This window comes from Silene latifolia, chromosome X (assembly GCF_048544455.1).
Source record: "Silene latifolia isolate original U9 population chromosome X, ASM4854445v1, whole genome shotgun sequence".
Taxonomy (NCBI): Eukaryota; Viridiplantae; Streptophyta; class Magnoliopsida; order Caryophyllales; family Caryophyllaceae; genus Silene; species Silene latifolia.
Window position 1 is genome coordinate 339,148,270 of NC_133537.1, and position 11,152 is coordinate 339,159,421.

Consider the following 11,152-nt stretch of genomic DNA (forward strand, 5'->3'; position numbering starts at 1 on the left):
CAGCCATATTATAATGTCTATTTTCCCATGACAATTCATTACGATGAATCGATGATCCATAAGTTCGATTATGAGGTCTCATCGATCATTCGTAATTAGAACAGGAAAATGATGATTGAAGCCTAGAAGGGATCTACATATATCTATTTCAAATGTCATATTTTTTCTTTTAATGTGCAAATGTCAGATTATACTAATATCACGCGTACTCCCTGAAGGAAATGTAGATTCATATACATACTAACATACTCATATATGTCGAAATTAATTTGTCATAAAATTAAATATGGATTTTATGCATGCAAACTAATAAACAATATAAGGAAGAAAAATAATTTTCTCACCATAAAATCGGATATATGGGCACAAGTGAGTTCACATACTCACTTGTTCTTGAGCTCTCCAAATGGAAGAACAAGGATTCAAGTGTAGAATCTCTCCCAAAAGCATATACCCAAGGAATACATCTTAATAAACCAATACTATTTAGATCTAGTAATAATATTAGTTTTACAATAAAATTGACACAAAATCAATGATTTTACTCTTGGAATTTCGGTTCAAGAGATAGTAATTTTGTGAGTTTATTTCTCTAGAATTCTCATAAATTGTAGAGAGTTTTTATGGATTTTCTTACACTAGAAAATAAGATGATAGAATGAATGAATAATTAAAGAGAAAAGCCTTTTTCTCTTTCTTGTGGGATGGCCGAAATATTGGCCTTGGGTAGCATGCCCAATGCCTTTAGTTTTTGCTCTTCTCAAAAGCTTAGGCTTGCAAGGCTACTACTTAGATATGATAATTATGTTTTCCACTCAAGATAAAAACACAATATATATCTTACACTACCTCCTCATTTTCGGTTTTAGCATAAAATGGAGAATCCATTTTATTTTGTCTTTTGTCAAATTTGTCACATGTAACATGTTACATGACATGTTACAATGTAATGTATTTTTAACATATTAAAAATCAACATATTCATAAAATATGTCATTTACGAAATCGACTAGTAATTCGTAATTACTTGTACCAAAAATGTTTCCAAATTATAAACTACAACATTCTGTATTTATAATAATTTATTCATTCCGTTTCGATTGTTTCTTTAAACAATAATTTCATCTAAGTAATAAAGTAATTCGATTACTTAGACCGTGTCTCATTTAATCATATTTACAATAAGATACGTAAATTATACTCACAAAATCATCCGTCAATTTTAAGCAATTTAATTAACTCGTATCGGTATACGATCAATTAAATAATCAATTAAGAGTATTTCCCTATAGGTATGACCTAAGGGGATCAACTGATCACCACCGTCGCACGACAGTAATGTCAAACTCTAGTCAACCAATCATTACCGATATGTGTGGACACGGTTGATGTAAAATATTACATCTCACATGTATTCTTAAAATGAGATTTAATAATGATATTTAAATCATGTGATCGCACTATTGTTGAGGACACATTTCCCAACAATCTCCCACTTGTCCTCGACAAGTGTGCGTTACCAATTCTCTTGTCCTATTACTATCTCCCACTCAATGCAAGGTGTCTTTCGGGTCGTACTTGCAAGTGATCATATCGAGAGTGGTTTCCTCGATCTGGAGAACAACTGATTGACCGGATTTATCCACTCTGGATACCTTCCGAGCGTGGCCACGCATTTCCAGTTCATTACTCCTCGAGTGGCCCTGAGATATTATTTTAACCCTCACAAGGGGATGGACAATTCCTATCGCACTTATTCACTTCGACTAGCCACAGCCATCATAACCCAAAATATGCCCATTTGACCCCATTTACGAAGGTCGTAGTAACACAAATCAAAGTTAATCTGAAACTGAGCCATCTTAGGAGAATAGTCTTTAGTCAAAAGAATCGACTCATTTGAATACTATAGCAGCTCTCGCCACGACCAGGCTATATAAATTTGCCAGAACTCTATAAGCGGTCATTAGGCCCGACAAAACGTTCCTAACAGTCTGCCTATGTGATCGACTAGTCATCTCACATGACTCTATGGCACTTGAACTTGCCATCAATCGCATCACACTCTAGTCACTTCGAGACGCCACCTCATACAAGTGACTATGGGCGAATACAATGTTAATCCGTGTTCACTTTAACGGGGTTCAATTGTCACTACAACCCGTTTGGATGTAACAAAGTATAAAAGGAGTTTTTAAAGAAAAACTCGAACGACAAATGCGATTATCACATATGAATAGTCAATGCCTGATTACTATTTCATATTCTATAATCTAATTTGATCTTGTATGTAGTTGTTCATTTCAATTCAATTGAAATGACATGACTCATCATGTTTAGCCTTTTAGAAGGCTTTGGTTAGTAGGTTTTATCAACTTCTTGTACCTTACTCAACCTTACTACATATTCATTTTCTTTTGTAATGTATACATTTGCATCACAAAACTTTCTGAGTACGTGTCGAGATCCAATCAAGACATAGGCCCTCTTAGCCTAAGAATAGCTCCCCTTTGTTTTCTCGATTGTGCGGGACTCATCCTCTTGCACATCTCATGATTGCAAGTGTACTCAATTTCCGTTATAAATATCTCTCATTGTTCTTTATAGCCTAGAACGATTCTAGAAAATCTACTTCTTAATTAACATAGCCACAATGGTATCTTAACCATCCTTATGTGTTTTGATTATGGTTTTGTCGGAAACCATGCGCAATCTCAATTGTCAATTGTCACTTGTGTAACACCCTTACACAAAATTGCATCAAAAACACTTTGCTTTACTTCCTTAATGCTTCTGCAAGCACTTAAGGGTAATCTTTATTTACTAGGTAAAGATTACTAAAATTCGATTTTGAAAACAATTCATCATACTCAAAGTATATGAAGTGTTATACATCATTACTCATTTAATTGATCCGGCAGCGGAAGCAAATGGAATCAATCAAATATGTTCAATTTAATTGAACTAGTCATGAATCTTATCAACATAAGACTTCTTACTGACGCTAATATCATGTGGATTTATCTTCATAAATCCGGACATTCAAGATGTATTATATTACTCCAAAAGTCTTAAATCATTCTCAATGATCAATATGTCATCCACATATCAGACTAATTAAAATTTCCGTAACTCCCACTAAACTTCATGTATAAACACAACTTCTCGACTTATCGAGAAATGTTTTATCACATGATCAAAATGTTGATTCTAACTCATTGATGTCCTACTTAAGACCCTCTCTTAAGTTTCACATTATCTTAGGATTGCAAGAATCTACTAAACTCAAGACATGTATTGAATATATTCCTTCTATTGAAGAAGTGGGTTTTAGATTCACTTGCTATGTATTTCATAACCTCATAATGAAACACAATCCCTAAGAAGATCCAAATAGACTTAAGCATTTCAATTAGTGCAAAACCCTTTGTCACTAATCAACCAATCTTGCTATGAAATATCTCTTTATTAGTGCAAAACCCTTTGTCACTAATCAAGCCTTTATTTCGGATTTTTATGGCTCTAAGCCTTGTATTGAGTTGTGACTTAAACACTCTTATGTAAGTCATATGTTCATTACTTTCGAGAAGTAATCAACTTGAATCAAACAATTTCTTTGTAAGTTATAAGCTCTTTACTTTCTTAAAAGTAACATGAATTCATCATTTTTAACAAGTGACGAATTTTAACCTCCTAGGTTTTGAAGAAACAATGTCTTACACAAAACGTCTCATGTAGCCAAGAAAGACCAGTTTCTTGCGACAACGTTTTACACAAAACATCTCACGTAGCCAAGAAAGACCAGTTTCTTGCGACATAACATCTTTGTGGCTCTTTGAATAATTTCTCCCACTATGTCTTCTAAAATAAACTTGTATTTTAGAAAGAAACGACTTCATGAGCCGCAAACCCGTCGTACTCGTGAAAATTGAAAGGGAAAAATGAGCATTTGTTTCTTGTGAGAACTTACAAGCATGGTACCCTTACCATTTCATATCTCATATGTTTTGATTTAGTAGAAAAATAATTTAGACAAAAATGATAAAATCCCCAAAAGGATCAAGTGACTCAAAGTAACTTGATCAAAGTTCAAACCATATTGAATATCGTTTGAATTCTTATCCAATCACACATTATTCCATGATGCGTGCTAAGAGAGATTAACTTGTGATACTATATCACATTTCCTTTGGCTTATATCAAAGTCTTCACTTTGATAATCCCATCACGACTAAATCGTGATTCCTTGAACTTTTGAACTTCTTCAAAGATTTCTCTATTTACCTTATTAAGTGAACACACTAGTGTCAACTTAAATCGTTGGTAAAAGAAAATGATCAACCTATTTTGGATCAATGATTTACAACCTCGATCTCCTTTTCAACCAAAAGGCACGAGACATCTTGCTTTGAATACAAGATACGCATATACCATTAACGATCTAATGGTTTCAAGAGTACTTGATAACTCTTTGCGTTCATCATTCCAAAATTTAAGGTTTAATCTTGGGTTACCAATTTGAATCTTACATCATCTACATGATATATCATTCTAGTTTTGGTTTAGAATATAATCACCTTGATAATGGGCTAGCCATACATCAAATCGTGGTGTATAGGGTCACAAAAGTGAAAACCTCTTTTGTCTCTTAACAAATTTATATTCTTATTCAGAGTTTATGCACTTAATAGTCACAATTAAGTACCACTTTAAATCCAAAAACTAGATTGAGTACACAATTACTCTATCTCTCGACTTCATTGTTGCTAGTCGTCATATCTTATCATCCTATGTCTCAAACATAATGATGAAAACCTCCATTGGTTTCTAATATTTGACGAAGTGGTACTAGCAAAATTTATGTTTAATCAAATAAACATTTAAAGAAGAAGATCCCATTAGATGTCCCACAACTAACTTGTTGATTCTTCAATAATTTGGGGTAGTTTCCTTTCTCGTGTCCAACATTTAAGACAATGGAAACTTTATCGGTTGGGATTGATAGGTTTAGTATCGTCATTCTCAACAACTTTACCTTTAACATTACCTTGTATCAATTCCATTATAATCTTTACTTCTTGAACCTCGTCCTTATCTTAACGGTTTAAGAGAATGCTCCCACTCATTTCAATGAGTCTTTGCTTTGAGAAGCAAAGTTGAATTCATGAAGATTACTCTTCATTTGTTCGTTTTAGTCTTAAAACTTTCATTGAAGTGGTTGCGTTATTTTGGTCAATTACGAATTCTGACAAAACTAATTACCAAAAATAATTTATCGCTTCAAGGTACTTAATTCATTTAAGTATATGAAAAACAATCCATTGTAAGTAGATGTGTTAGTCTAGAATCAAAAACCTGTTTGATAATGAATAACATTAATCTATACTCCTTGCAAGAGATCCTTAGCAATGGTTCATTTGAGGTTTTAGAAGCAAATTCATATTTTATCTTTAGTTACGATGTTTTAATGGAGATTTTGAAAAAATCGAAATGATATCGTATATGAATTGTGGTAAAGAAATAGAACAATATGACAACGGAATAATGGAAAACTTAACATTTATCGTTTTATTAATACTTGGAAAAACAAGTATAGCATTTACATAGTGACCTCTACCCAACTATGATAAATGATTCCAAGACCCAAATTCATATTGACTTAGGCACGGTGGGGCCGATACATCCTTCATCAATATAACTCGGTGGATTAACGTTTAATCGATTCTACTTTTAGAACTCTTGGTCGATAAAATTACATTAACATTTATCTTTAGCCCAAAACACATCGACAAGGGCACGGTGGGGCCGATACATCCCTTATCAAATACTTTTGTTGAGTTCAATCCAAATTTCGAATAAATGTGTCCATGATCCAAACCCACATTAACTTGGTGTTGAAGGAAATGTAGATTCGTATACATACTAACATACTCATATATGTCAAAATTAATTTGTCATAAAATTAAATACGGATTTTATGCATGCAAACAAAAATATAATAGAGAAGAAATCATGTCCTTACATTGAAGATTTCGGTTATATTGGGCACAAGAGAGATCACCTTTCTCTCTTGTTCTTGAGCTTTCCCTTATGGATGAACAAGATCTAAGTATAAGATCTCTCCCTAAGCTTTATACCCAAGGCTTTCTCTTAATTTAATTAATATTACAAGAACTAGTATAATATTAATCTAGTAGAAAATTAAACCAAAATATTTATAAAACACTTATACATTTCGGTTTTTGGAAGGAAGAAGATGAGAGTTTTTATCTCACTAAAACTCTTATTTTAGATTGTGTAAAAGAATGAATGAATAATGACATTTCATTATAGTATATGAGGTAAAATTAAGAGGAAAAACAATTAGTTTTTCACTCTTAAAAACCGGACCAAGGAGAGAGGGAGGAGAGCCAATGCATGGAAAAATTGTTCTTCACAATAAACAATAGGCTTGCATGGCTAGTGACTAGTGTAATCATCATGTCTTCCACTAATTACAATCAACATATAATTAGCTCAACAACCCTCTAATTTTCGGCCCACTTTATAATATGGATTCCATATTATTTTTGTCAATTGTCAATATGTCACATGTCATATGTGATATAAATTTGTTATGTATTTTTAACATATTAAAAATCAACGTATTATTAAAAATACGTCACATACAAAAATCGACTTAGTAATTTCATAATTACTTGTGCCAAAATATTTTACCATTTATAAATTACAACCAATTGTATTTATAACAATTCATTCAAATTTAATTGTTACATTAAACAATTATTTCATCCGAGTAATGATACAATTCAATTACTCAGACCGTATCTCATTTAATCACATTTCAATTTGATACGTAAATTTCACTTCCAAAATCGCCCGTCAATTTTCAAGTAATTTAATTAACTCGCAACATTATACGATTAATTAAATAATCAATTAAGAGTATTGCCCTTTAGGTATGACCTAGGGGGTCAACTGATCACCACCGTCACACGACAGTAATGTCAAACTCTAGTCAGCCAATCATTACCGATATATGTTGACCAGTTGACAGTAACAATATTACTTCCCAATTGTATTCTTTACAATGAGACTTAAACATGTGATCATCATGATCAACAGTCGTGATCGCATTATTGTCGGAGGACACATATTCCAACAATCTCCCACTTGTCCTCGACAAGTGCGCGTCACCAATTCTCTTGTCCTATTACTATCTCCCACTCAATGCAAGGTGTCTTTCAGGCGTACTTGCAAGTGATCATATCGAGAGTGGTTTCCTCGATCCGGAGAATAAGCGATTGACCGGATTTATCCACTCACGGATACCGTCCGAGCGTGGCCACGCATTTCCGATTCATTACTCCTCGAGTGGCCCTGAGATATTGTTTTAACCCTGACAAGGGGGTGGACAATTCCTATCGCACTCATTCCCTTCGACTAGCCACAGCCATCATAACCCAAAATATGCCCATTTGACCCCATTTACGAAGGTCGTAGTAACACAAATCAAAGTTAATCTATAACTGAGCCATCTTAGGTGAATAGTCTTTAGTCAAAAGAATCGACTCATTTGAATACTATAGCAGCTCTCGCCACGACCAGGCTATATAAATTTGCCAGAACTCTATAAGCGGTCATTAGGCCCGACAAAACGTTCCTAATGATCGCCTATGTGATCGACTAGTCATCTCACATGACTCTATGGCACTTGAACTTGCCATCAATCGCATCACACTCTAGTCACTTCGAGACGTCACCTCATACAAGTGACTATGGGCGAATACCATGCTAATCCGTGTTCACTTTAACGGGGTTCAATTGTCTCTACAACCCGTTTGGATGTAACAAGGTATAATAAAAGAGTTTTAAAGTAAAACTCAAACGACAAATGCGATTATCACATGTGAATAGCCAATGCTTGATTACTATTTCATGTTCTATAATCTAATTTGATCTTGTATGTAGTTGTTCATTTCAATTCAATTGAAATGACATAACTTATCATGTTTAGCTTATGAGAAGGCTTTGGTTAGTAGGTTTTATCAACTTCTTGTACCTTACTCAACCTTACTACATATTCGTTTTCCTTTGTAATGTATACATTTGCATCACAAAACTTTCTGAGTACGTGTCGAGATCCAATCAAGACATAGGCCCTCTTAGCCTAAGAATAGCTCCCCACTTTGGTTTCACAAAGTGTGCGGGACTCATTCTCTTGCACATCTCATGATTGCAAGTGTACTCAATTTCCGTTATAAATATCTCTCATTGTTCTTTATTGCCTAGAACGATTCTAGAAAATCTACTTCTTAATTAACATAGCTACAATGGTATCTTAACCATCCTTATGTGTTTTGATTATGGTTTTGTCAGAAACCATGCGCAACCTCAATTGTCAATTGTCACTTGTGTAACACCCTTACACAAAATTGCATCATAAACACTTTGCTTTACTTCCTTAATGCTTCTGCATGCACTTAAGGGTAATCTTTACATACTAGGTAAAGATTACTTAAATTCGATTTTGAAAACAATTCATCATACTCAAAGTATATGAAGTGTTATACATCATTACTCATTTAATTGATCCGACAGCGGAAGCAAATGGAATCAATCAAGTACGTTCAATTTAATTGAACTAGTCATGAATCTTATCAACATAAGACTTCTTACTGACGCTAATATCATGTGGATTTATCTTCATAAATCCGGATATTCAAGATGTATTATAATACTCCAAAAGTCTTAAATCATTCTTGATGATCAATATGACATCCACATATCGGACTAATTAAAATTTCCGTAACTCCCACTAAACTCCATGTATAAACACAACTTCTCGAGTTATCGAGAAATGTTTTATCACATGATCCAAAAATGTTGATTCCAACTCATTGATGTCCTACTTAAGACCCTCTCTTAAGTTTCACATTATCTTAGGATTGCAAGAATCTTCAAAACTCAAGATATGTATTGAATACATTCCTTCTAATTGAAGAAGTGGGTTTTAGATTCACTCGCTATGTATTTCATAATAATGAAACACAATCCCTAAGAAGATCCAAATAGACTTAAGCATTTCAATTGGTGTAAAAAACCCTTTGCAACCAATCAACCTTGAAATCTCTCTTTATTAGTGCAAAACCCTTTGCAACTAATCAAGCCTTTTTATTTCGGATTTTCATGGCTCTAAGCCTTATATTGAGTTGTGACTTAAACACTCTTATGTAAGTCATATGTTCATTACTTTCTAGAAGTAATCAATTTGAATCAAACGATTTCTTTGTAAGTTATAAGCTCTTTACTTTCTTAAAAGTAGCATGAATCCATCATTTTCAACAATTTGACGAATTTAACCTCCTAGGTTTTAAAGAAACAACATCTTACACAAAACGTCTCATGTAGCCAAGAAAGACCAGTTTCTTGCGACATAGCATTCTTTGTGGCTTGAATGCGACATAGCATTCTTTGTGGCTCTTGAATAAATTCTCCCACTCTGTCTTCTAGAAATAAACTTGTATTTTAGAAAGACAGCTTCACGAGCCGCAAACCCGTCGTACTCGTGATAATTGAAAAAGGGAAAAATGAGCATTTGTTTCTTGTGAAAACTTACAGACATGGTACCCTTACCATTTCATATCTCATATGATTCGTATTAGTGGAAAAATAATTTAGACAAAAATGATAAAATCCCCAAAAGGATCAAGTAACTCAAAGTAACTTGATTGAAGTCCAAACCATATCGAATAGCGTTTGATTTCTTATCCATCCACACATTATTTCATAATGCGTGCTAAGAGAGATTAACTTGTGATACTATATCACATTTCCTTTGGCTTATATCAAAGTCTTCACTTTGATAATCCCATCACGACTATATCGTGATTCCTTGAACTCTTGAACTTCTTCAAAGATTTCTCTATTTACCTTATTAAGTGAACACACTAGTGTCAACTTAAATCGTTGGTAAAAGAAAATGATCAACCTATTTTGGATCAATGATTTACAATCTCGATCTCCTTTTTCAAACAAAAGGCTTGAGACATCTTGCTTTGAATACAAGATACGCATATACCATTAACAATCTAATGGTTTCAAGAGTACTCGATAACTCTTTGCGTTCATTATTCCAAAATTTAAGGTTTAATCTTGGGTTACCAATTTGAATCTTACATCATCTACATGATATATCATTCTAGTTTGGTTTAGAATATAATCACCTTGATAATGGGCTTGCCATACATCAAATCGTGGTGTATAGGGTCACAAAAGTGAAACCTCTTTTGTATCTTAACAAGTTTATATTCTTATTTAGAGTTTATGCACTTAATAGTCACAATTAAGTACCACTTTAAATCCAAAAACTAGATTGAGTACACAATTACTCTATCTCTCGACTTCATTGTTGCTAGTCGTCATATTCTATTCATCCTATGTTTCCAACACAATGATGAAAACCTCCACTGGTTTCTAATATTGACGAAGTAGTATTAGCAAAATTTATGTTTAATCAAATAAACATTTTTAAAGAAGAAGGTCCCATTAGATGTCCCACAACTAACTTGTTGATTCTTCAAAAATTTGGGGTAGTTTCCTTTCTCGTGTCCAACATTTTAAGACAATGGAAACTTTATCGGTCGGGATTGATAGGTTTAGTATCGTTATTCTCAACAACTTTACCTTTAACATTACCTTGTATCAATTCCATTATTATCTTTACTTCTTGAACCTCGTTCTCATCTTAATGGTTTAAGAGAATGCTCCCACTCATTTCAATGAGTCTTTGCTTTGAGAAGCAAAATTGAATTCATGAAGATTACTCTTCATTTGTTCGTTTTAGTCTTAAAAACTTTCATTGAAGTGGTTGCGTTATTTTGGTCAATTACGAATTCTTGACAAAACTAATTACCAAAACAATTTTATCGCTTCGATGTACTTAATGCATTTAAGTACATGGAAAAACAATCCATTGCAAGTAGATGTGTTAGTCAAGAATCAAAAACCTGTTTGATAATGAATAACTTTAATCTATACTCTTTACAAGAGATCCTTAGCAATGGTTCATTTGAGGTTTTAGAAGCAAACTCATATTTGTCTTTAGTTACGATATTTTAATGGAGATTTGAATCAAAAACGAAATGATATC